General features: G+C 37.8%; 1 long non-coding RNA gene across 1 annotated transcript in view; it reads left to right on the top strand.

The window, feature by feature from the left end:
- Nucleotides 1-27,022, top strand: part of LOC120462227 (uncharacterized) — a 58,877-nt gene extending 31,855 nt beyond the window's left edge. Inside the window, exons 5-12 of the long non-coding RNA XR_016145779.1 lie at nt 5,296-5,534; nt 5,661-5,739; nt 5,962-6,047; nt 12,766-12,847; nt 14,223-14,373; nt 18,944-19,179; nt 26,487-26,658; nt 26,828-27,022. This is a non-coding gene — a long non-coding RNA (uncharacterized LOC120462227). The remainder of the gene's footprint in view (nt 1-5,295; nt 5,535-5,660; nt 5,740-5,961; nt 6,048-12,765; nt 12,848-14,222; nt 14,374-18,943; nt 19,180-26,486; nt 26,659-26,827) is intronic.

Below are 27,022 nucleotides of genomic sequence, written 5' to 3'. Positions count from 1 at the left end.
GCTGATTTCTCATCATCATTACTCGCATGTCACGTGATCTTTCAGAAATCATTCTTATATGGTGATTTGCTCAAGAAACATTTCTTATTACTATCAATGTTGAAAACTGCTTAATATTTTTGTGATAGTGTCCATTAATTAAATCAATTGCATTTGAAGTTGAAACATCAAATGAAGACTTTTTAAATACTAAGTGGTCATTCTCAGCAGGTGCAGCTTGAGTGTGTACGTGATGCATATCCTCTGTGAATCACATCTGAACCATTAGCGGCTTTTCTCTGTGCCATTTTAATCAGATGAAAGTAGTAGATAATTCACAAGCTCCATCGGTCTTGGCTGCCGGGTGGGATTTTAATTGGCCACAACTGGTCCGAGATTAACAGAGGAGACCTGTGGTCGCCCCCCTCTCTGATGGCTATCAGACATAATTACCTCTCCTCATGCAACACACTCTTTCCATAATTTCACATAATCTCCATCAGCGTCAGCCTTAAATCACCTGAGCTTAGTTTACGCGCAGGTAACATTTGGTTCTTGGCTTAAACACAAAGATCTTATACTTCTCAAAACCTGAGGTGTTATTTTGCAGTATGGATTTAGTCATGTTAAACTGATCACAATTATATGACCAAAGTGTCCATATGGATTATCTCAAAAGTCAAGGTTCTTTGCCCAGTCCTGGGGGCCTTGGTGAGAAGAAGAGATTTAAACCTGTGCTTTTGTGTGAGAAAGTGCAAAGAGAAGTGCAAAGTGTGCTCCATCATTGTGCTCCAGATCCTCCCAAAGCTTCAGCTGTCATTACTCTGTTCCTATCTATGAAAATGGCATAATTCCATACATCAATGGCAACGATGACAGCCGGAATCATGGGTAGATTATGTTCTTACTGAAAGTGAACCTGACCCTTGAGGCAAATGTGATTCATATGAATGTAAGAACATTTGAAGTCTAATCATATCTTCCTGTATGACAAAGATGAATGTAATACCACAAGTTCATCTATTGTAACCATCAGAAATAAAATGAATGGGCTGCTTAAAGCCATCAATTAACTCTTATGATTGGACATATCTGTTAAAAGTTTCAGAGGTGTTCTTTTTTTTTGGGTTTCAGAGGTGTGCTGAATTGACAAAAATGTATTCCTGTCAAAACACAGATTCCCAAGTCCTCGGGGCAGTGTGGAAAGCGAAATGCTTTAATTACTCAGTAGCTTACATTTGTGAGTTTAAAGAGTTTTGAGTGTGGGGGAGGCCAATTTGATGTTTTATTTGCTCAAACATTTTATCGCTTTGGATAAGACTTCCTCTAATTGGAGAATAATTTCTTAGGAATAATTCACAAAGAGAGAAAGAGAAAACTGTCATTATTTACTAAACCTACTGTAAAAAAGATAGTAAAATGTTTTTAATTTTAAACCTTTACTTGCGTTTTAAAGGGATACTTCACCTCTGGAAAGATGAATGTGTATTTAAAATGGGTCATTTATGTAGAAGAAATGTGAAATTATTTTTGAATTTGGAGCTTTCTGGACTGAGAAAAGCCAGAAAATGTAATTTTGGCTTATGTGGATGAAAGACAACCACTCCCAGAATGCACTTGCTACGCTGCCCTAGGAGGCCACGCCTACCGGTAACAGAGCGCAGTAGTTAAACAACAAGTCTATAGGCTACTAGTGAGTCTCCGTGATGAGTCTGCCCGAAAATGTGTTTCGAGATCGCCCAAAATGTCCGGGATTTGGCTTTTGCGTTCTACAGTCGCCATTCATTATGTTTACTGTGGAATAAGAGGATGGTAACCCCTACTACTCCGCTTTCTCCACAGAACAAGAGCCTGCTAGCTTAGCTTCCAAAAAAAGATGGCTGACACTATGTGTTCATTCTGTGAGTGAGATGGGTTGTGAACATGCGGGACCCTACTACTGATTGTAGTCTTTAGCCTCTGGCCAAAAAATCTTCCGATGACGCAAAATTAGGATTTTTTTCAGACAAACAAAATACATCAATTTCTTGTCTCAGGGGGATATGACGGTTGAAAGCATGGTAATTCGAAACTACTACAGGTTTTCTAATAATACAAAAGCTATCCTTTTAAAGTAAGTTCATTGTAATTAAAAAAATTGAGTTGATACAATGAATGAGATTGTTTAATAGAAATTCAAAATATTATGTTTTCTGAGCCACTAATTATCTTGATTTGACAAAAGAATTAAAGTTATGATAAGTCATGAAAATAAATGTTGTTCACAATAGACAGGTCCTGATGACTGGACCTGTTTGCACCCGGTCACTTTATGCATTTTACTGATTGGACAGCTATCCTATTTGTTAAAACGGTTCATATTAACTCCCGGCCACATAAATGCGTTGCCGCAAAACAAATATAAATCAGATGAGCTATGGTTAAAAGTGTTGGCAGTCACATACATTTGTCAAAATGAGTACAATTTAGTAAATGAGTCAAATTAAGCTTTTTTTTTTTTGCATCTGTGATACTTTTATAGTGGTCTGCTGTCCTTTTTTAAGCTTGAAATCTTCAAATTCTTGGGTGAATTATTCTTTTTAAAAGTAAAAAAAAATATTTTCAGTTATCCTGACAAAAGAAAGCATAGGCTCTTTTCCCATTGAGGGATAGCAATTTTTTGCTCCTGGCGAACTTGTTGATGAACTGTCAAGTTCAGAACAAAAGAGAGCTCTAACAAGGTTATTGACACAGGGAACTTTCTGTTCCTTAGCAAAACAGTGTTGCCAAAAGGTTTAAGGCAACACTCACAATCATTAAGTAGCTTGTAAAAGCAGCAACCCTTTCATTCATACTCTGGGAAATCGGATGTAGTATTTTACTGAGAGGTTATTTTCATGTCAACTTGGGTATTCACAGTATTTTTTCTCCAGCCTGGCACGAGGGCTGTAGTTCATGAACTAGCATAAAGAGCTGACTGAAACTGGACAAGTCCCAAAGAGAAAATGAATAATAGGTCATACAGGATCTGTCCCTCTCAACTTTGCATTCAAGACTGCTTCTCTTCTATTTGTGTGGATGTTATTGCATTTTTATATACATTTCACAAACCTGACATATTTCAGAATCTCAAAGTTCTAAAGCATTTTAGATGAGTTTCACTATGAAGTGCACAAACGGCCCATAAATTCTCCTCTGCTGCTTTTTCTACTATGGCTATGCCAGAGATTATTTATCTTACATTTTTATTTGTTAAAGATATAGTTGTCACTTCAGTCATTGTGTCACTGAAGGAACACTTTTTTTGTGTGTCACTGAAGGACCTTTTTGGGTTCCAATTGACTTTCATAATGTAGACAAAAACGGCTCAAATATTGTATTCTTTTAATATCATATTTCAGAGAATAAAGAAAATCAGCTCACCAAGGCTGCATTTATTTAATCAAAAATACAGTTAGAAGTAAATAGGCGTATGAAGGATTTACCAGTAATAATTTCACTCCTATCACTCTTGGCAAAAATATGGCACGTTTGGGTTACCAACCTCTGATTTATGCAGTCTAAAGGCCTAAAGTCCAGTACAACTAAACAAGGCAGAAGTATAAAAAAATCATTGTTTTTTATACAATGATCATCTTTTATTGTTATTTTTTTTCTTGAAAGAAAAAAAGGATACTTGAATGAACTATGGAAGCCCTGAACCGTAACCTAAAAAAAAAAAAAATCTAGCATTTCAAGATTAAAGTCGAAAAATTTCGAGATTAAAGTTGAAAAATTTCAAGATTAAAGTCGAAACATTTCTAATTTTTTCACTTTTATGAATGAACGCGCACTGTTATGAATGCACACACTTCTATGGAAGACTGTATTATCATAATGTTTTGACTTTATTCTCGAAATGTTTCGACCTTACTCTCGAAACGTTTCGACTTTACTCTAGAAGCGTTTCGACTTTACTCTCGAAGCGTTCCGACTTTACTCTCGAAGCGTTCCGACTTTACTCTCGAAGCGTTCCGACTTTACTCTCGAAGCGTTTCGACTTTACTCTCGAAGCGTTCCGACTTTACTCTCGAAGCGTTCCGACTTTACTCTCGAAGCGTTCCGACTTTACTCTCGAAGCGTTCCGACTTTACTCTCGAAGCGTTTCGACTTTACTCTCGATGCGTTTCGACTTTACTCTCGAAGCGTTCCGACTTTACTCTCAAAGCGTTCCGACTTTACTCTCGAAGCGTTTCGACTTTACTCTCGATGCGTTTCGACTTTACTCTCGAAGCGTTCCGACTTTACTCTCGAAGCGTTCCGACTTTACTCTCGAAGCGTTCCGACTTTACTCTCGAAGCGTTTCGACTTTACTCTCGATGCGTTTCGACTTTACTCTCGATGCGTTTCGACTTTACTCTCGATGCGTTTCGACTTTACTCTCGATGCGTTCCGACTTTACTCTCGAAGCGTTCCGACTTTACTCTCGAAGCGTTCCGACTTTACTCTCGAAGCGTTCCGACTTTACTCTCGATGCGTTTCGACTTTACTCTCGAAGCGTTCCGACTTTACTCTCGAAGCGTTCCGACTTTACTCTCGAAGCGTTCCGACTTTACTCTCAAAGCGTTCCGACTTTACTCTCGAAGCGTTCCGACTTTACTCTCGAAGCGTTTCGACTTTACTTTCGAAATGCTATATTTTTTTTTAAGGTTTTTTTTTATGTTGCGGTTCAGGGCTTCCGTAATAAACTGTTCAGTAGATATTCAAACATATTGGATTGCCTCAGAACAAAATTGTGATAAATCAGCAAGAATGATCAGATTTAGACTAAAATTAGTGAATAGCTAACTCTGACCATTATTACAGTTTGATTTTCATAACCAGCATAATTTATCTATGATGCTAATATTTCCGTTTATATTCAGCTGTCGCCACTTCTTAAGTTACGAGCAAGAAGCTACAACTTCAAATGGAAGATTTATGTTTCATCCCTTTCAATCTTCCTAATAGATCAGTATGACTGTTGCATGTGTATGTTGTAGCGTGAGTGTTTAAGCATGGAAGGAGGCACTGAAACATGTGAGGAATGCAAACAGACAGTCGGCTTTACAACTCTTTGGCTCCAGTTCTTATCAGGCCCCTTTAAATTCACCCCAGCGCAGCAGAGCCAGAGAAGCATGGGTCAGGGTTCATATGTTGACCATCAGCTATACGTTCTCTTTCTTCCAGAACAGTAGCGCTATATCTGGCTTGAGGTGTATTTCGCTGGTTGCAGTGCCCTACATCAGGGCTCTACATTATTTTCTCATACTGAGTGCTTGTTTGCGTCTTTACGTATTAACTCTCGCATCTCTATAGATGATGTCACCAGAGAAGGCGTTCCAGTGTGAGTCATCTGGGAGCGGAGAAGGTGGATTTGGATCCCAGGTCCAGCTGACCTCTGGAGCTTCTCACCCGGACTGTTTGTGGAGCCAGACTTCAGATTAGAGCGGCTGCATTTCTCTGCTTTCTTTTCTTTCTGTTGAACTTGTCCGTCACCCCTTCCTCCCTCCCACAGTCCATGTTTTCCAGATATGTCACTCCAGCAGGGATATAAAGTACTTTACTTCATTACTTTACTTTATTTATGTAATTCATGGGGGAGCTGTACTTTACCTGAGTACTATTAAAAGTGAATAGTTGTACTTTTACTGAATCAAAATTTTGACTTTTTATTCATTTAGCTGCTTTAAAGTGCCCTCCAACTTCTGGAATGGACAGTCAAATAACAACAGATCAATACTGTACGATGCCAAACAGTGGGTAAGCATAAGTAAATACATCATTTTTACACTACATACAGTATATGATTTATTTTATGCATGCACATAATTCATTCAGTTGCATAAAGCAGTGAAGAGTGAGTCATTAGCTTTACACTACTTCAAAATAAACTTACATGAGACTTCAAGTTCTGTTGTATAAAATGCAGAACTGAAATTGAAATAACTTTTATTTCTCTTTCTGATCAAATCTACTTCACAGTTTGTTTGTCATCTTTCATGTGGACACCCCCTTCCCATGTCATAACTCAACAACATGGATATCATCGAGTTTCCCACTGGCCACTGGTATGATATTTCTGACTTCACTTGTAGGACGTGTTATTGCAGGTGTTAAAGACCATAAACTATACTATTATATATATTTAAATTGTTTTATTGTATATGTAAGTAGATAGACAGACAGACTAAATTATGGTTTTTTTTGGAAAATGTAAAAATGCAGAATGTTTTCTGTGATGGATATGTTTAGGATTAGGGAATTTTGAATACACTGTTTGTATACAAATCATTGTATACGTCTATGGAAAGTGTGTGTGTGTGTGTGTTTGCTTGTGAGCGAATGACTAGGATAAGAAGAGGGTCTTGTTGGCGCCACTGTGTTGATCTTTTATTTCTGTCTTTCCTGACACCCTCCCTTTTTCAATGCCAATATCTAAGAACCATACAACAGATCTTACAACTAGCTACTCATCTTTCAGTAGTAGGCACAGCTTCAAAGCTCTCCCGAGCCATCATATCAGCTCAAGAGACCATGTGTCTTAAAAAAATAAAAACAATAAAAAAATGACTCACTCATGGCTATCTGGATATGGTAACCTGGCAATGAAGTTAATTTTCCTAATACACTGCACAAGTCGACTCGTTGGTCGTCAAAGCACTAGAAGGCACTGGATACCAGCCGTTTGAAAATCAACACAGATAATCACCACGACAGCGAGCACGTGGAGAACACAATCAATAGCTGCCGCTCGCAGCAAGGTCACACCGTGACATGCAAACAAGCCCTGGCTTTCCTGTCCCGCATGCTAAGTAGCCATGACTGCTACTTGGAAGATGTTTGTCTCTCGGGAAAGGCATCGCAGTGCCATTGTTTGTGAAATCTAATAGGCTTGTGTTGTGTTCGCTCGCTTTGTGCTGAGCAGTGAGCTTTATTCCCTCGTCGCTTCAGCAGCCTGTTTGTCCATTAATGCTCCATTAGGGAAATTAGTGCTGTAATTGGGGAGGCGAGAAGAGATCGGGAGACTAAAGTGAAGGAGACGTGACTGTTAGTCTTAAAGGGCCGGTGGACGTGGTGCGACCAGTGCCTGCTTGATGTTAAGGGAATTACTAGCAAAGTGAAAATGTTAATTGATTAATTAGTCTGAAGCTAGAATATAAAACAAGAGTTGAGGAAATGTAATGACAGAAAATGCACACCTCTATAGAGACGCTTTAAATGCTTTTTAAATTGGCAGTCTTTCTTTTTCCCAGGAAAAAGCACCAAAAAAAGACTCGCGGTTCATCTATATGCATGTTTTTTGTATTTATCTTTTATCTGTCCAGTCAAATTCTCTTTCTCTCTCTGTGGAGAACGTTCCTCCCCGTAACGCCATCTTCCATTGCCACTGACTAGTGTTATCAAGAAATGGTTTATGGCTGTGACAGAAATTACAGCCTTCTGGCTATTTTAAAAAGCCACAAACCCTTTCATAAGTCCCACCAAAACTTCCTGCTTCAAAAGGAAACACACCAACACAGGCAGTGTCAAGCCACTTTATGGGGTTTCAGATGCCACCTGTTTCAATATTTTATTATCTAATGCAATTACATTTTTACCCTACAATTCAAAATTGTGGGGTTAGAAAGTTTTATTTATAAAGAAATTAATACTTTTATTCAGCAGGCATGCATGTAATAGATTAAACATGATTTTAATTTCCATTCATCAAAGAATCCTGTTTCACTACACTCTTAGGTAAAAAGGTACAAAAGCTGTCACTGCGCTGTACCTTTTCAAAAGATACACTTTTGTACCTAAAGGCTGTACCTTAATGGTACATATTAGCACCTAAAATGTACATATTAGCATCAGAAATGTACATAATAGCACCTAAAATGTACATATTAGCACCTGAAATGTACATATTAGCACCTGAAATGTACATAATAGCACCTGAAATGTACATATTAGCAACTAAAATGTACATATTAGCAACTAAAATGTACATATTAGCAACTAAAATGTACATATTAGCACCTAAAATGTACATAATAGCACCTAAAATGTACATATTTAGCACCTAAAATGTACATATTAGCACCTAAAGTGGACAGAAATTTACCTTTTGAAAAGGTACAGCCCCAGTGACAGCTTTTGTACCTTTTTTTTCTGAGAGTATACATTTATCAAATAAATGCAGCCTTGGTGAGCAAAAGAGATTTCTTTTTAAAATCTTACAGACCTCAATCTTTTAAACAGAATACTGTTATAACAGTGGTTATGTATACATGTACTTTTGGATGTGCATCTATCTCCAATCATGCAGTAAATACTCATTTATGATAAGAAAACCTTGTTTATTTAACAAAACAGAGGAGGCAGAGAGATGGAGGCAGTAGTGCGTGTGTGTTTAAGGGTGTCTGTTTGTGTGATCTTGCCTGAAATTCTCCAGATCTGCCCTCTCTGTTATAAGTGTTCTTAAAGTAGCTGGTAGAAAAGTGCTCTTTTGATAAGCTGGAAGTTACTGAAAGCCAGCTATAGTAATCCCCACTTACTGTATAGACGCTGGGATATTTGCTGTAGCAACATAAACCAGAGTTCGATCAATTTAAGCATTTAAGCAATGTCATTTTCCTTATTGTATTTTTCTGTCTATACAGAGCAGGGCTGCGTTTCCCAAAAGCATTACAAGCCCTAAAGGAGTAGTTCACTTTTGAATAAACTTTTGCTGATTATTTACTCACCCCCATGTCATCCAAGATGTCCATGTCTTTCTTTCTTCAGTCGAAAAGAAATTAAGGTTTTTGATGAAAACATTCCAGAATTTTTATCCATATAATGGACTTTACTGAGAACCAAACGGTTCAAGGTCCAAAAGACAGTTTCAGTGCAAACTGGAAACTGTTCAAAGGGCTTTAAACGATTCCAGACGATGAATAAGGGTCTTATCAAGCGAAACGATCGCTCATTTAAAATAAAAATAACAGAGTTTAAGTTTTATAAGCTAAAATGATCGCCTTTCTGTGATGCGCGTTCGTGACTCTCCTGTTCGAACTCGTTCATCAAAATGAACGGATCTTTTCCAGAGTCAATTTGTTCATTTCGCTTGTTGAATGAACTAAATGACATGAAAAAAGATTTGTTTATTTTGATAAAAGAGTTTGAACAGGAGAGTCACGAACGCGCATCACAGAACAGAGCAAGGTGACCATTTGAGCTTATAAAACTTGAACTCATTCTTTCGCTTGATGAGACCCTTATTCATCGTCTGGAATCGTTTAAAGCCCTTTGAACACTTTGCACTGAAACTGTCTTTTGGACCTTGAACTGTTTGGTTACCAGTAAAGTGCATTATATGGAGAAAAATCCTGGAATGTTTTCATCAAAAACCTCAATTTCTTTTCTTTTCACTGCCCCGGTAGCCATTACTGTGTGAAAGGGAGTCGGACTCGGACCCCCGTGGCTTCCTGCCAGACTAATTTCCTCACGCTCTTCCTGAACAAGACATCATTTGAAATGAAATACAACCGCTTCTTCCTTTGCCTGGTGGTGGCAGTCTTTAAATAGCACATCTGGGGACACCAGTTTGTCCCGCCACCCTCGTGCACGGCCCAAACCCCCGAACATGATGATTCATGCTCTGTTTTCTCTCGAAACAGCTCAGCATCCTGGCATTGTGAGGACGGCCTAAACCTCGGGCCGAAATAAGCATGAAAACCGTGGACGTGGATTTTCCCGGGTGGTCGAGGAGATGTCAGTCATCATGCCAGAAAATGATTTCTGCTCATGACAGCTCATTTCCAGCCTGCTGTTTATTTGTTCTGCTGTGTTTTTTTTTTTTTTTGGGCTGGGTAATTTACCCCAGATCGGTGCTCCTAAAGTCTTGTCCCGGGGACTTTTAACAACTCAGATTTAGCATCTCACATCTGAAAGCTATTGATGAGCCACTAAAAGGATTAGTAGCATTAAGGCTAACTGTATTCAGATATGACTAATGCCCGAGCAGGACCCGCAGGACTGAGAGGTGTCAAGTCAAATCGTTCAATAAGACCTCCATTAATCCCCCTTCATAGGCCTTGTTTACACCTGGTATTTAGATGCATTTTGGTCGATCGGATCACAAGACACATACCCGTTTACACCTGGTGTTGTAATCCAACTCTTTTGTCCACTTTCAATCACTACTGTCCTGATTTCTTCAAGAGGAGGGTCTATAGGCGGATAAATGTATGGGTTTTTCTAGACTGTTCGATCTAATGGACAAAATAAGCTTGTGCAATTTACATATGAACGCGCCTGGAGAAATCGGCAAAAAACTATACGGAGAACAGCTTTCGTTTTTCTGCTCTAACAGCTGCAAGTGTGTGTTTGAAATCAGGAACGATGAGAGAACATTGTGCTTGGTATGTTTTTTGTCTTCAAACCAAACTTGGATCTTCAGCCGACAAGGTTTAACTCCCACCTGACTCGCGCGCTTCCCATAGTAGGCGTTCGAAAGCATTCGATCACATTAGCGTCTACACTATGAAAGCAATCCGATCAAATTTGCTTTCGACAATATCTGAAAGTGGTCGAAAGTGGACAAGCTCAAAACGTTTTGGACCCCGTTTACACCTGTATAGAGTGCCGAAGTGATGATGTCACTTTGTAGGACAACTCGGAAGCTAGCGGCGCTTGGGTTCCCTTGATCGAAAAGCTATGCATTTTCCCCATAGACTTTTGGAAAATGGCAAAAAATAAGATCTGTGTTTAACAAAGAGTTGTGACTCTTACACGTTTTGTCTATCAAGATAATCTTTACAAGTTAATCCAAAATGTACACATTTTGAAGCCTATATAAAGTTTTTAAAAAACACAAGCAGACACAATAAAGTTTAAAAAACCACAAGCAGGTTATAACTGTGTGTTCTATGTCATGGATCAAAACGTGAAAATATTTAGAGGCTTTGTTCACCACAGACCTTATTTCAGGCGATTTAGCAAAAACCCATTCAAAAATCCCATAGACTTTAGGGCGAGGGAACCGGTAGTGCTAAAATGCTAACTCACTTCCGCGTTTTGGCCTACAGAGTGACATCGTAACTTCGGCACTCTATTAAGCGCCGTCCACTTGTGATCCGAGTGACATCTTAAAACATCTTAAAGCAACACCAAGTAACTTTTCCTCTGCAGTCGCCCTACAGGTTGGAAGCGGAATTGTCCATTACCGCTGTCGTAAATAATGTAGCTTACCGCAGCCTACCGTTGCACGCATGCTCATTGTTTATCCAGGACCGGCTTTGGAATGAACGATGTCCTCAGACAAGATAGAGTATGTTGCATGATTTCATGAAAGTATTGCGACATCAGAAACAAAGAAAAACTAAATAATCACTATTGTAACGTTTGACGTAAAGCCAGTTAAATTTGTAGTTTTCTTGTGTCTCATTAGAACTACAGAAACTGACCCGATCTGGCAATCTTATACCGTGGTTATAGCAGATACAGGACTGCAAAGTGAAGGCAGAAGTGCCTTTCACCCTGTTATGGCTTAATAAACCACTAAAACGATTAGTAAGATTAAGTGATTAAACGATTAAGTACGATTTTTTTTACCTTAAAATAATTTTTCCAAAGTGTTGCTTTAATACCAGGTGTAAACAGGGCCATAGACCAAAAATCAGACCAAGTCATGGAAACCAAGTCATTTGAATTCAGATTCAGATTCCTTTATTTGTCATTTTCATGGTGTACATAAAAAACGAAATTTTGTTTCACACATACACTATTTAGTATTTCAGTGCACAATTTAAATATAATTATAAGACTACTAGAATACATTAAAAAGATTTACTAAAATAAATAAAATAATAATAATAATAATAGTAAATAAATATATAGTTCAAATCACGTTCTCTAGTTAAGAAGTCTAATAGCTGTGGGAAAGAAACTGTTTAATAGCCTACTAGTTCTTGCCCTGATACTTCTGTATCTTTTACCAGACTGAAGGAGTATGAACATGGCACATGCATCTCTCATCATCTTTCCTTGGATAATGGTCATGCTATAGTATACTTTATAACGACTGCATATTTATTTTAACAGGTTCATTTTAGAATACACTCTCTGGCGTACTACTGTATTTACGACTTTATTATTTATTTATTCTGCTAAGGTGCTCTGGATAGTTTAGTGTTGCTATGCTGTGGCTTCCTGATGGTTGGTTTCTGGCCCAATTCTCTTTTTTTTCCTCCCTATTTTTGGCTCGGATCCTTCTTTCAATATAAGTGTATGTGTGGTCACATTGGTCCTTGCAGAGTAACGTTTTTCAAACTGAGAGGGGGAGTTTGGGAAAGGCCCTGCCACTTTTATTCCATTAGATGATGACAAAAGGGATTATGTGTTAAGAGGAGTGGCATTGGAAGGATATCAGCCATTAGACCCTTTTCACTTTTACTGACCACTTTGCTGATTCTATGAAATACTATTAGGGTCTTTGGTGGCAACACTCACCACATGGGGCTTCACTAAACTGTATGAGGGCAACCAGTGCTGTAATTATGGGTGTGAATAGGGAGATTATTCCACACCTGACCCTTTTATGAGATTGGGAAAATATATAGGAGCCTCTCTGAGGTCAGAGTTTATAGGTAAAAGATGAAGGAGATATCTGATTTCAGCATTATGTGATTTCATTCTAAGAGAGACCTGGAAGTCAATGGTTAAGTTACAGAAAATTCTTCCTCTGTTTCATAACTACTTAATTTTGATGTGATGTTGACTTTTATTTAAGATTAGTAATATTTATCCTTATTTATCATCCAGATTCCCATGGCATTCACCAACATCACCGATCCATTCCGGACAACTGGAGGATGGCTGTGATGCTGCAGTCTTAAGGATAAAGGTGATATTCTTCCATAGCCTTGTAATAGAATAACTCAATCCCTATAAAACCAATTGTAAGGTTATTATCTTCTTAGGGTCCCATTTGTAGTGAGTAGCACTTAGGGGAGGCGAGCTCGAGACTAATCTCATAGTTGGGTTTCTTAGTCATCAGATTTACCTTCTGCCAGCCACAGTGAATGTCATTGGGCTTTTTATCTATTGCTAATTCCACTGAGTCTAGTGAAACACTTGTGAAAGTTGGACAATGAATAGTAGTGGATGACCCTGGCAAGGTGTGAAGTTGTGGTGCGGTATTTTAAAATTCTTTAAGCTGTGCCAGTTTGCGTTTCAATCTTAGTTAAATCCATCTGTGCATGCTTACAGTGATCTCCAATGACATAGTATCCAGACATCAGTTATTTTTAATAGCTAGTGTTTCCATCCACATATTCTTATGCAAGTTTTGGGATTTGTTCTAAATAAACACTGGATTGAAACAGCAAAATGCTCCTAAATTAAAAAAAATGCATTAAAAAAACATAGATGCCCAATTAAGGCAAATCATTTTTTTAATTTGATAAGAAGACATTTGCATAAACTATGATGCAAATACATTTACCGAATACATTTTTGGAATGCGCAAAAATGTATCTCATGTGACTTCTCAAGAGTGGATGTGATTAGCAGACTAGCGTATCAATCTCATTGCTCAGCATCTCAAATGTTGGTTTGGTCATTCTGAAATGCCTAAGTGAAAGTCAATGGCAGTGGTTGGGCATAATTACCTCCCAGAAGCGTCTTAAACGATGGCATTCCCAAATACCATACATCCAAACGTAATGTAACATGAAAGTGTTTTGTCTGCACGCACAAGTCATTTATAATGCAAGCAAAAAGAACCACAGTGGCTTCGCTGAATGCAACAACTTCCATTTTTATGCATAGGCCTATATATATTTTGCACCGATTTCGCAGGAAGTGATGATTTGCCGTCATGGAAACGGTGTTTTGTTCGCAAATGTTTTTTTTGCGATATTCCAGTTTTGCACATAAGTTAAATTCTCAACCTGGGATGGAAATACAGCAACTGAGAGTTGGTGATTTCTCACAACGTGAGAAATTGTAGCAATTGGAAATGCTACAAAGTTGTGCTTTGTTGAGTTTACGTTTATGCAAATTAGCAATGGCATAATGTGCAGACTACCAATACGTGTACAGACAGTGTTGGATAATGTGGTGCACTTTAAAAAGAAGTTATTATTTTTAAAATATTCATTCCTTCATGATGTTTGATGTTTCTTAATTTTTTACTTTACTGGTTTTCTTTGGAAATTTTTTCATTTTTTTATTTAACTGACTGATGGTATCCTGCAATCCTACATTTTCCTGTTAAGGGCCGGCCGTCACAGGGGCTTTTATAGACGATGGATGTCACAAGTGTCAGACTAAATAAACGGAGGGCAGCGCTGCTTATTTGTATGGCGTTAACAGGCGCGCAAAACCCCAAAGAGCCACGAAAGAGCCGGGCCGCCACCCAACAAGCAGGTAAGCATGGGAGATGGCCAATTCCCACACACAGAAGAATTCGCTGGCAAAATATACACCGGACAAACGCTCACCCGCGCATACACACGTTTTAGCAAATAAAAAAGGCCTATGAGCGGGCCAGCTCGTATTGATCTTCTAACATAGGATTATACAGTCTGGCTCTATGGGCTTACCCGCTTTAATTCCCTCACAAAATAGATAGACTGACTTTGGCTCTATACATATCTGGATCAATGCAAATGTGCTTATGCTCCCATGGTTCAATTTTAAACGAATTCCATTAGCCATAAGTAAAAGTTTTCTAGGGTAATGTGATTAGGGTCCCCCTCACCAACAGACTTTCTACTCTGCAAGCGGTGAAATGTTTCTCTTTTTTTCCCCTCGCGCCAGGAGCAATCTCCCTCCGACAGACGCTCCTGTGATTGCGGTAGTAGCGGCGTAAACGCCACCTGTCTCCTCTCCTCTCTGTTCCTCTTCTTGAAACACCAGTTTCACTCAGTCTCACAGGCTCTCTGGTGTCCTCTTCGGTTATTCCCGAATCAGACTCCTCCAATGGCATCATCTAATAAAAGCCACCGGCGTGCTATCTCTCCTTCTTTAAAACAAGACTTCATTATTAGATTAATGCATGAGTTGGATGTCAGCTGGCATCTTTGCCTCCATCTTAAATGCTAAAACACTGAGCTGGTGTGACAAGTGAGACTCGCGGCAAAGCTCTATGTAACTATGGTCTATGGAAATGGTCTCTTTAGGGTGTATTTCTAATATTGTAGGGCTGTATTTATTTTGTGTTTTTAATTGCTTAATTAAATATCGCCAATATAAAATATAACTTGGTCAAAGAAAATCTAACTTAAAACTATTTATTTAATTAAAAAAAATATTAGGGTATATTTATTGGTGTTTCTGAATGATTTCAGCTGGAAATAATGGCAACATAGAAACAAAAATATGTTTTATTTATTTATTTTTTCAAATTCAAGCATTAACATGAAACTCGGGTCATGACAAATAATTTATATATGAATTAATTTGTTTTTTTAAATTTTAGGCATTTTAATTTTTTCTTTTGTTGGGCTGTTTATTAATGTTTTTAATTGATTTCAGCAGATAAAAAATTATGGCAACATAAAATCTAACAGTTATAAAAACTTCTCAGAAATATGTATTTTTTTTAGTTTGATTGTTTATTCACATTTATTTTATTTAAATTAATTTACTTTCATTTTTTTTCTTTAATCAGGCTATATTTATTTATATATTTATTTATTATTTATATTTATTTGCCGAATAATTTCAGCAGACAAAAACTATTGCCAAAAAAAATGTAACTTTCTTAAAATGTATTTGTTTGTTTGTTTAAACTTATTTGATTAATTTATTTTCTTTTATTACTCTTCTTGAATTATAAGTGCCCATCCACTTTTTCAGCGGCATTGGTTCAGAAGTATTTAGTAAATAAAATACATTTTCTTCATTTTTCCAGGGATTTTAAAAAAAGTCTTTTTTAAAGATTTATCAACCATGAACCAAGCTATGTGGTGAATCACAACACTACAAACTTTGATAAAAGTTTTTAAAAATTGGACAAAAGAACAAGACTGTACTACAACAATGAAGCATTGCGAACAGCATAATCGAATAAAAAAAACATGGAGAAATATAAAACTACTTATTTACAAATGTTGATTATAATATAAAAACTACATATTTTAAGTTTATTGCAAAATACTTTTAAATATTTAAAGTATTTTGAGGGAGATTTGCAGTGCTTCATGGCCGGGAGTGGGTGGAGCTAAAGAGCTTTTTGACTCTCTGATTGGTGTAATTTTCTGTACACCACAATGGGTAATGTAGTTTTTCAACAGGAATTCCACTGTTAAACACGATTATTAAAAAATAAGCTAAAGTAATGTGGGCTGATGGTTTCAGCATAAGCAAACACACAGATTAACATCCTCGTAGCTCACAATAGGTCTATCTTTACAGGTTTACAAGTTATTGTTCAAAATCAATTTCTTTATGGAGAATTTGAAAGCATTTTTTACTTCCGGAACCTTCCTGTTGACCTCCATTACAAACATTTTAGTTATTTTTCTCTTGCTTTGAACTTTTCCCTGCTTTGCGTTACTTCTTTTGCATACTTCATCTCATCTTGATAAATTCTCTAAATGAATTATATCTGACAGACTTATCTATCGCTGATTAGATCACACCATGTCTTTTCCCATTTGAAGGTGTTGATCAATATGGACCCGATTATGATCTGTTCAATTACGAATGCGTCTTCAATGCGTTACTCGCACGCTTACCCCTAATCCTGTCATGACATCAGACGAGTAGGCTGTTTAAAAAGAGCTGCCAAGGCATACAACTAACCACTGTTCGTTGTCCCCGGCAACTCCGCAAATTAAAATAAACAGTCCTGAGGGAAAGCTCTCCCACCCTCCCAGGCCCTCGGCCTGACCCTGAGCGAGCAAGAGAGAGAGAGAGGCTGACTGTGAGATGGAGAGAGAGAGAGAGAGTGGTGCTACAGATGATGATGGCTGAGGTTGCTACTGTTCGCTGCAACATACAGGCCTGCAAAAAACCTCATTGTCATCGCCAGAAAAACAGGAGACAGCCATTCAGTTGTAAAAATTTGCTGACATTGTCTCCATTTAAGTAGAGAGGATAAATGTGAAGATGGATTCAAGTCATTAGGCTCAACCTAATCAAATCACTTTTGGCCATTCATAGCTCCACGGGCTTCTTGAGTGATGCAGACAATTGAAAATAATTTTCTCCCTGCATCAAGCGCATGCCAGATTGTTAAAAGGAATGAAGAATAATTTTCTCCTTTTTACTAAATGAATCCACACCACAACATTTTCTCCCTCTTTTGACAGACAATCAAGTCTATTAGACTTGAATATTCGAGTGACAAAACATGCCCATTTTGTCTCTGAAACACCGTACATTATGGCGTTGTGGTCATTATTTGTCTTGGTCTGGTCTTAAAACATGTATTAAAGTAAAAGGAATGGAAATGGCTCATTCCTGCAGCGATTAAGTACATGTATCTTAATATATCGGATGAAATATTAAACTCAGTTCATATTAGTTCCAGTAATTAAATGGTTCAGTTTTAAATCATTTCACTACTTTGGTTTGAAGATCTTGCGATGTTCCCGGTTGCTACACTAGACTGGAAAATTGTAATTTTATTAAGAAATATTCCAGGTTTTTCCTTTAGGTTTTCCTTTATCTGATTCTAAAAAAGAGAGAAAGAGATGTAATTAGAATATTGTTTTAATTTGTACTGAATCTATATGTTTTTAATGTTGTTTTCAATTCTGTTTTTGTCACATACTAACAAAAGTCAGTTCCAAATTGACTTTATTCTCCAGGAAGTGATATTTTTTTGTGGGAAGCAACAGTATAAATAACTATAAAGTTTTTTTTGTAGCTGTTTTTGTATCGGTTTGGCTTGTCTTACTTTAAAACAATTCCCTCATGTTTGAATACAGAAATCATTAGTAATTTCACATTTAAAAACATGAAAGCACTTCATTTCCATCCTGAAATCTCCATTCCTGAAATCCTGAAATAATCTTTTTTAATTTTTATCAATTCATTTATAGTGTCTTATTTTGACCAGAGCATATTTTTGAAAGTCTTTTTCTAGAAAGACAACCTTAACTTAAAGGGATACTCCACCTTTTTTGGAAATAGGCTCATTTTACCACTCCCCCAGAGTTAAACAGTTGAGTTTTACCGTTTTCGAATGTATTCAGCCGATTTTCTGATATTTAGAAAAATATCAGTAACCAGACAGTTTCTGGTCTCATTGACTTCCATAGTATATTTTTTTCCTACTATGGAAGTCAATGAGACCAGAAACTGTCTGGTTACTGATATTCTCCTAAATAGCAGAAAATCGGCTGAATGGATTTGAAAACGGTAAAACTCAACTGTTTAACTCTGGGGGAGTGTGGTGAAATGAGCCAATTTCCAAAAAAAGTGGAGTATCCCTTTAAAGTACAACTCTATGCATATGCATTCAAAGATGCTGATGAAGATACTGAAGAACAGCAAATGACCCTCTAAAACATCCATCTATATAAAATGTCTTTTTAAGGGATATATAACTGAGATATTAACCACAGTCAGCAATTGCCAAACTTGATTTCGCGCTCAACCTCTCTTTCCGTTTTCTTTTCCCTTGTCCACGAGAACAGTCTCCACCCAGAGTTACTGGCATTTCACTGCAATATAAACACCACAGAAACCCAAACGGTGCATTTGCTTGGGATTGTGCTCACTAATGTTCATGACTATTTATATTAGCCATTTATCTCGTAACATATACTTTTGTCCCGCATCCCTGCAGCTTTTGGCTGCATACCATTTTTCCTCTTTCACCGAACATGTATGTGTCTCTGCAAGATTTAGAATCAGCAGTTATGCAAAAACACACACACACAATGGCCCACAAAAATCCATGTCCAAATGTGTCTAGAGGTTTATGTGGGTGAAGATGTATACCGTAATTGTGATTTTGTGTGTGTGTGTGTTTCTGAGAAAGGTGCAGGTCCAGCTGCGTGTGTTTGTTTGTCTTTGGTCTGTGTGACCCAGGACACTGACAGACGGCTGAGGCTGGTGGACGCCCGTGTGCCACGGTCATGAGAGATATATGGTTCTGTGAACTGGGTTCACACAGTGTCCCTCTCTGGCATCTGGGTTCGGACCAGCGCATGTGTTCGTCAACGCTGTGCCCCTCCATTGCCTAACGTGTCGGGGTTTCTGCCTAATATAGCCAAGGTGTGTGTTATTTTTTCCTTATTGCTCATGACATTTACAGTCTCTGTGAATTGCTGCCGTTTTATGATGCCATTGTTCAGGTTTCTGTGAACCTGGAAGTGGGAAGTGACTGTTGTTGATGTTGTTGTTGGATATTTACTACAGTATATCGAACCCCAGCAGTTTTAGCCTCGTATGTCAAAATGTCAGAAATATATATATATATATATATATATATAGTAAAAATGAATATGCTATATCTAATCAATAAAATTGTGCCAACAGATTACAAGCAATATTATTAATTAAATTTAACAAATTAGAACTGAGTAAAAATTAAATTAAGTCCTTAAAAGTTAACCATTTTAAATGAGTACAATTTACACCAATAAATAAACAAAAATATCTGAATAACATGAATGAAAGACGAATGAATAACTCTTTATTTTATATTGCCAATATTGAAGACACCTGATGTTAACAAGCAGAATCACTGAAGGAGAAAACCATAATTTTAAGTCACCATTATGGTGATCAATGTTTGTTTTAGTTGGGCTCTTGACCCTTAAGTCATTCACTTTAAGTTATAAAGTTATAGTTATAACAGTCAGATGAACAAATAGAAAAGGTTATCTGATTTTTCACAATATATTTTACTGTAATATTGCAATAAGTTTTCTTGCAATGACAATCCTAAAAAAAAATTTAAAGATTGTATTCGATCACATAAAAATAATTGGCTCCTTATGGAAAAGTATTATTTTGCCAAAATAAATGTGCCAGTTATCTGTATTTATGCATATAGCCGAAGAGATTAAATGTAAAATGTTCATGTTTACTTATTTACACACACAAACACATGAGAATATAAAAAAGTGCAGTTTAACTTGCACGAAGCCTTACATATCCAAATGAACATCTGCGAATAGTGGAGACGATAAAAAATTACCTTATTGATTTTATTCGTAATAAATGGCTTAAAGGGAGATATCATTTGCTCTTAAACGCTCATACGGTTGCCTTCCATCCTCTTTGTGGGCAAGATAATTAATACTAATGACCTCAGTTGTCAGTGCCAGTAATTTCATAATAGGCTTCAGGGGACTTGCTCATTCATTTTGGAGAATTAATTAACGTCTGATAATTATCAATTCTATTAATTACACGTGTCAATATTTGGAGAGAAATTAGCATCACTTTTTTTTTCCTCTCAGAGACCGTCTCTTATATGTTAGTGCTGGTAAACAAAAGAAGAAGAACGAGACAGGCTGTTTTTCACCCTCCCATATAAACGGGACGGCCAGATAAATGAGTGCGGTGAATTCATACACAGGGAAATAGCCAGTGTTCCGGGAACAGCCATAATCTGTTTCTCTTTATCATTCGTCCGACATGACACCGTTTAGCATCGCTCCCCGTTCTTCGGGACTCCTCTGCTCAGAATTCCAGGGCCGGCGATCTGCCTCGGACGGCGAAACTAAATAAAGATGTTTAGTGACAGGCTAATGAACAAATGGGCCCTCTTGATTTAACCTTGATGAATGGTCCGGCCAGGTGTTTTCAATAACGACAATAAGCACTGCAAGCCACAGGCCCACTGATACTGGTATAATGCATTATTAGACCATTAGAGGCTGGGGATGGGAGACCACTTACGCACTGGCCTATCAATAATGCTGTGTCCCAGTCTGCATTTAGGCTCGGGGAATTAGTCATACTGATATTCTATTTAATAAAAAATCACGAGAAGACGCATAAAGAATCTCATTACATTTTAACAGGGTTACAGTAACCCGGGAGGACCGCAAGTTTAATTTTCATAAGAGCATCCATTCTTCAATTATGTCAAGCAGAGAAAATGTAAATGGCAAATGGAATGCTAACAATATCTCTACAAGCGCATTGGCAGATAGAAGCCCAGGGTTCGGATGGAGAGGAGGGACAGTGTTTGTGTGAAAGCGCTTCAGAGAGGGGACGGGGCAGTGCGGTGTTTTGTCGTTTAAACGCGATCAAAAGATGGGTGTGTTTATGCTAGTTAGAGAGCGCGGATGAAAAGACGACGGTGTGACTTTGGTAGCGCTGTCGTTGTTTCAGATGCCAGTGACGGTGTGTAAGTGAGAGGTGTCAGTCCGCCCTCTCCCCACCCCCACGGTGAAAGCGCTTACCCCTGAAGTGTCAGTAGCGGTATTGGCATGTGGCTATCAGCGCCCGGTGCTGTGGGGCCTCTGCAATAATAAACTGCTAATTGAAAGGCGCTCTCAGAGAAGGCCTGTTAGCGGGGAGCCAAGTTGCTGAAAGATTACTGCAGCACGCCGGCTCGCTTAGGTGCTGAAAGAGCCTATTACGCCTCTGCTCTCTACCTGTAAGGGGTGTTAATACAAACCTGTGCTCTCACTCTCTCACTTTTCTTTTTTCAATGGGCACCAACAAGCGAGGCGATAGTGTCAGGGTTGAATCTGCGGAAAAGTTTTCAGAGACAAATTTATCCCGAGGGTCACAAACACATGCCAACACTAATATTTTAGCACTCTTAGAAAAAAGGGTTCTATATATATAGAGTTCAGATGCAAAAGCCTCTAAATGCCATTTGAAATTTTCTTCTTTAATGATGATTTTTGTCAAGCTCGTATATTTAAGTTCAGTGATTTCACTTAAATGACAATCGTAATTACCTATTAATTGTTATTTAAGTGAAATTACTGAACTTAAATATACAAGTTTGACAAAAATCATCATTAAAGAAGAAAATTTTGCATCTGAACTCTTCATATGTAGCATAGGGTTCTTTACTCAACTGCAATGGACCTTTTATGCAAAAAAATGATGATAATGACAAGAAAGAACCCTTTTGGCACAAAGGTTCTTTATAGGCTATTATTCATTCATATATTACATTATTCTGCAACATTTTGCAGTTGTAATTAAATTATAGTTTATTAATCTGTTGTAGTAACTTAATATCATATTTTAATCATGCTGATTTTTGGAGATTAAAAACTGAAATGGCACTCTTCGTGTGATATTGATTAATTACATTTTTTAACCCCCATATCTTAAATTTTGTGATCATTGACATGCATTGCATTTTAGGGGTTCCAAATACGTAGTGCTTTAGAACCTTTTAAGGTTCTATATAGAACCTTTTTCTTCTAAGAGTGTATACTTTAGTTAACAAGAACTAAGAATGAACAATACTTCTACAGCATGTTCATTTCAATATGTACCGTGGAAAGCAAATGTTAACAGTAAATGCACCGTGAGCTAACATAAACAGCTGTGTTTTTATATTAACTAACATTAACTAAGATTAATGAAAACTGTGACAAATGTTAGTTGATACATTAACTAAAGTTGACAAATTAAACCTTATTGGGAAGTGTTACCAACATAACTTGATTTTTCTTGCTTTTATTACTTATTATGACTAAAATATTTCAACAATCAAAATAATCTTTTTTTTTTAGCCTTGTGAAATAATTTTCATGACAACTATGTGCTTTTTTTCCCCTAAAAAATGTTATTGAGATAGCCTATTAAAAATATTTTAATTAGGGAGGCTATATTGCATATGTGGATATATGTTACACATTGTTTTAGAGTGTGATATTGCCTTTATGCTTAAGTTAATAGTTCAATACCCCCTCAAATACATTACCATCATATTTTCATGATTTGTAATCACATTTTTCTTTTGTCGAATCAACATAAATAATTTATGTAGTTCATGTAACATAATATTTTGAGTGTGCGATGCTTAAATCAATCTCTTCATTGTATTAACTCAATTTTTCCAGTTCAATGAACTGAAAATTTTAAGGCAAACAGGTTACTTCATTTTTTAAGTTCAACCAACAATATTTTTTTACGAGAATCATTATTAAAAATAATAGGACTAACAAAATATTTGGGGTGAAATTGGTTTATTTGCTGTATATAATAACGGCGCAATACAAATGACCAGCCTCTATACAGCCGTCAAACAGCATTTATAGAGCCTTCAAAATATCAATTAGATTTTTTTGTGAGTAGAACATATTTCTGTGTGATTCTCCTCATCTACAGCCATCTGAAGTCGAACTGAAAAAAACCCTTGCCCCCCCGCCCCGCCTGGGCCTCCACATGTGCCGGGACCTTCAGAAAGCTGCAAAACAGGGGACTGTGTGCCGCCCGGCCATGCAGAAAGCTCATAATCTTTTAATACGCGCTGAGGAAGGAAAGATTAAAACATTTGGGTGTTGACAAGTGACAGGGAGTCTCTTCTAGTGTGTAAAGCATTCTGAAGCCGTCACACACCAAGGGGTTCTAGATCATCCCAGACCCTCCGCTGTAATTAAAGTAATTGGCTTTCCACATTTCTATCTATAGACGATCAGGTATATCTTTGAGTAAGAGGCTTAGTGGGAAAATATTTCGCATAATTAGCTGCTATGCGCAGCAACGAGGCCACTGGCTGTGTCAGACCAATGATTGATTTCAATCCGAAATCCTCTCTGTGTCCGCCGCACCACCCAACTACTTAACAGTTTGTTCCCTGCGCTTGTGTTACTTTAAGAGGAGCAGCTGCAACTTCGCAGCAAAGGTTCTGTGTATTGTGTTGTGTTTGAATGAAAAGACATCTTGTCGGAGTAATTGCATTACAGAGCCAGTGTGTCTCAGCTGTGGTGCCATATGTGTTTCTGTGTGTGTAGGGGAGGAGGTTCTGTGCTATTTCAACAAATAATATTGTCGTAGGCTGCTGACAGAAATATCTTTGCTTTTGCGGCATCAGGCCCAATGTTAATATCTTCTGGTAAATTATGTTGGGTTTTTACTGCTCTCTCCCAGTAATTACCCCGTCTCTTCGCAAATCCTGTTGCAGTTCATTTCTCTTTATGCTCACACCCACTGACGGCCTGTGGCATGAGTCCATCACATGACGGCATGTTCTGCACATCGGTCTAATCATATGGAAGAGATGATCACAGGGCAGGAAATCACTGAACGGAGCCAAAGGAAACAATCTTTCTGCACTGGACTAAGCCAATCATGTCCTCTCGCAAACCTCCAGCCACATCTTGCCCGCAAAGTGCTTTCGATGCAACTCTGATTAAATGCTCGACTGAAAGGGGCCTGTTTTTATCGCCACAATACATTAACTTAGCAGAAGTTTTGATGCATGCGTATGCCACAGATTATTGCCATTTGGGTAAAGATTAGTGAATGTAAGTTAATGGGATATTCACCCCCCCAAAAAATGTAAATTATTCGGACATCATTTATTCAAACCTGTAGTATGTTCTCCTGTGAATACTGTTTTTATTCATAAGACGAAAGTCAAAACAACAGCGACAGATTATTAAAAATAGACTATCTGAAACAGTTATAGATTATTTGTAATTTTAGTCTTTCATATATTGCCTTTATGGATAATTGTATTAAGTAAAAAAATGAAATCATTAGGATATTGAGAATCATTATTAAAAATTATTAGACTATCAAAAAAAAATTTTTAATTTGAATTGACTTATTGTATAGACAAGAAAACATTTCTCGTAATATCCTCTTTTTATGTTCTGTATTTCATTTCATTTATTTCATTTCATTTATTTGTTTATTTTACAGGGATAGTGCTCATTAATTAATAACGGTAAAACAACTGTAAATGAGCCAGAGTTAGCTCAACAGGCTAATTTTCATCTGTTGTCCCTGGCCAGTTATTATGATGGCAATGAATCAACCAATGAATGTTTTATTATATATATATATATATGAAGAGTTCAGATGCAAAAGCCTCTAAATGCCATTTGAAATTTTCTTCTTTAATGATGATTTTTATCAAGCTTGTATATTTAAGTTCAGTAATTTCACTTAAATGGCAATGACAATTACCTATTAATTGTTATTTAAGTGAAATTACTGAACTTAAATATACAAGTTTGATAAAAATCATCATTCAAGATGAAAATTTCAAATGGCATTTAGAGGCTTTTGCATCTGAACTCTTCATATATAACTTCTACACTCACCGGCCACTTTATTAGGTACACCTGTCCAACTGCTCGTTAACACTTAATTTCTAAGCAGCCAATCACATGGCGGCAACTCAGTGCATTTAGGCATGTAGACATGGTCAAGACAATCTCCTGCAGTTCAAACCGAGCATCAGTATGGGGAAGAAAGGTGATTTGAGTGACTTTGAACGTGGCATGATTGTTGGTGCCAGAAGGGCTGGTCTGAGTATTTCAGAAACTGCTAATCTACTGGGATTTTCACGCACAACCATCTCTAGGGTTTACAGAGAATGGTCCGAAAAAGAAAAAACATCCAGTGAGCGGCAGTTCTGTGGGCGGAAATGCCTTGTTGATGCCAGAGGTCAGAGGAGAATGGCCAGACTGGTTCGAGCTGATAGAAGGGCAACAGTGACTCAAATAACCACCCATTACAACCAAGGTGGGCAGAAGAGCATCTCTGAACGCACAGTACGTCGAACTTTGAGGCAGATGGGCTACAGCAGCAGAAGACCACACCGGGTGCCACTCCTTTCAGCTAAGAACAGGAAACTGAGGCTACAATTTGCACAAGCTCATCGAAATTGGACAATAGAAGATTGGAAAAACGTTGCCTGGTCTGATGAGTCTCGATTTCTGCTGCGACATTCGGATGGTAGGGTCAGAATTTGGCGACTACAACATGAAAGCATGGATCCATCCTGCCTTGTATCAACGGTTCAGGCTGGTGGTGGTGGTGTCATGGTGAAAAGGAATATTTTCTTGGCACTCTTTGGGCCCCTTGGTACCAATTGAGCATCGTTGCAACGCCACAGCCTACCTGAGTATTGTTGCTGACCATGTCCATCCCTTTATGACCACAATGTACCCAACTTCTGATGGCTACTTTCAGCAGGATAATGCGCCATGTCATAAAGCTGGAATCATCTCAGACTGGTTTCTTGAACATGACAATGAGTTCGCTGTACTCAAATGGCCTCCACAGTCACCAGATCTCAATCCAATAGAGCATCTTTGGGATGTGGTGGAACGGGAGATTCGCATCATGGATGTGCAGCCGACAAATCTGCGGCAACTGTGTGATGCCATCATGTCAATATGGACCAAACTCCCTGAGGAATGCTTCCAGCACCTTGTTGAATCTATGCCACGAAGAATTGAGGCAATTCTGAAGGCAAAATGGGTCCAACCCGTTACTAGCATGGGGTACCTAATAAAGTGGCCGGTGAGTGTATAAACTATGTATTTTAGCATTGAAACAAAGAATACACACACTACACCTTTAAGAACAAGTTAAAAATGTCCAAATCCTCTCAAAGATACTGTGTGTGTGTATCTTAGGGATAAGAGGAGGAGCAGAGACTGATATCAACATGTGTGTGATCACCTTGGAGAGGCATCAGGTGACTGTAACGCACTGAGAGGACGGAGCTGTAATCCTGAAAGCGCTGTATCGGGATTAAAGCAAGGTCTGCAGTCAGTCTGAGCAGGTGTGCCTGAGAGACAAGAGCAGGTAGAAACCTTAAAGGAATAGTTCACAGAAACATGATCATTTTATCAAGATTTATTCACAAAACAATGCATTTTGAAGATCATAGTTTAATCATCAATTGAATAATAATACACAAAGCATGTCTCAAAGGGAATTAGGCACAGACACACTTTTCTTGTGCTTTGCTCAGACAGCTGATAAACTCTCACAGTGATTGATGCTCTGTTCTCTGAGATAAATGGCATCTGCGGGACCCAGGAGGGCTCTAATTGAATTGGTTTCCAGAGAATACTAATGGGGCGTAATGTTGAGATAACTGAAGCCCTAAGAATAAGTGATCATTGACAGCATGTGTTTCTTGCCAGTAATAAACATGTCACACAGA

This window comes from Pimephales promelas, chromosome 12 (genome assembly GCF_988280905.1).
Source record: "Pimephales promelas chromosome 12, fPimPro1.hap1.1, whole genome shotgun sequence".
In the NCBI taxonomy this organism is placed as follows: domain Eukaryota; kingdom Metazoa; phylum Chordata; class Actinopteri; order Cypriniformes; family Leuciscidae; genus Pimephales; species Pimephales promelas.
The sequence above is the reverse complement of the archived record's forward strand: the minus strand, read 5'-3'. Positions and strand labels throughout refer to the sequence as shown.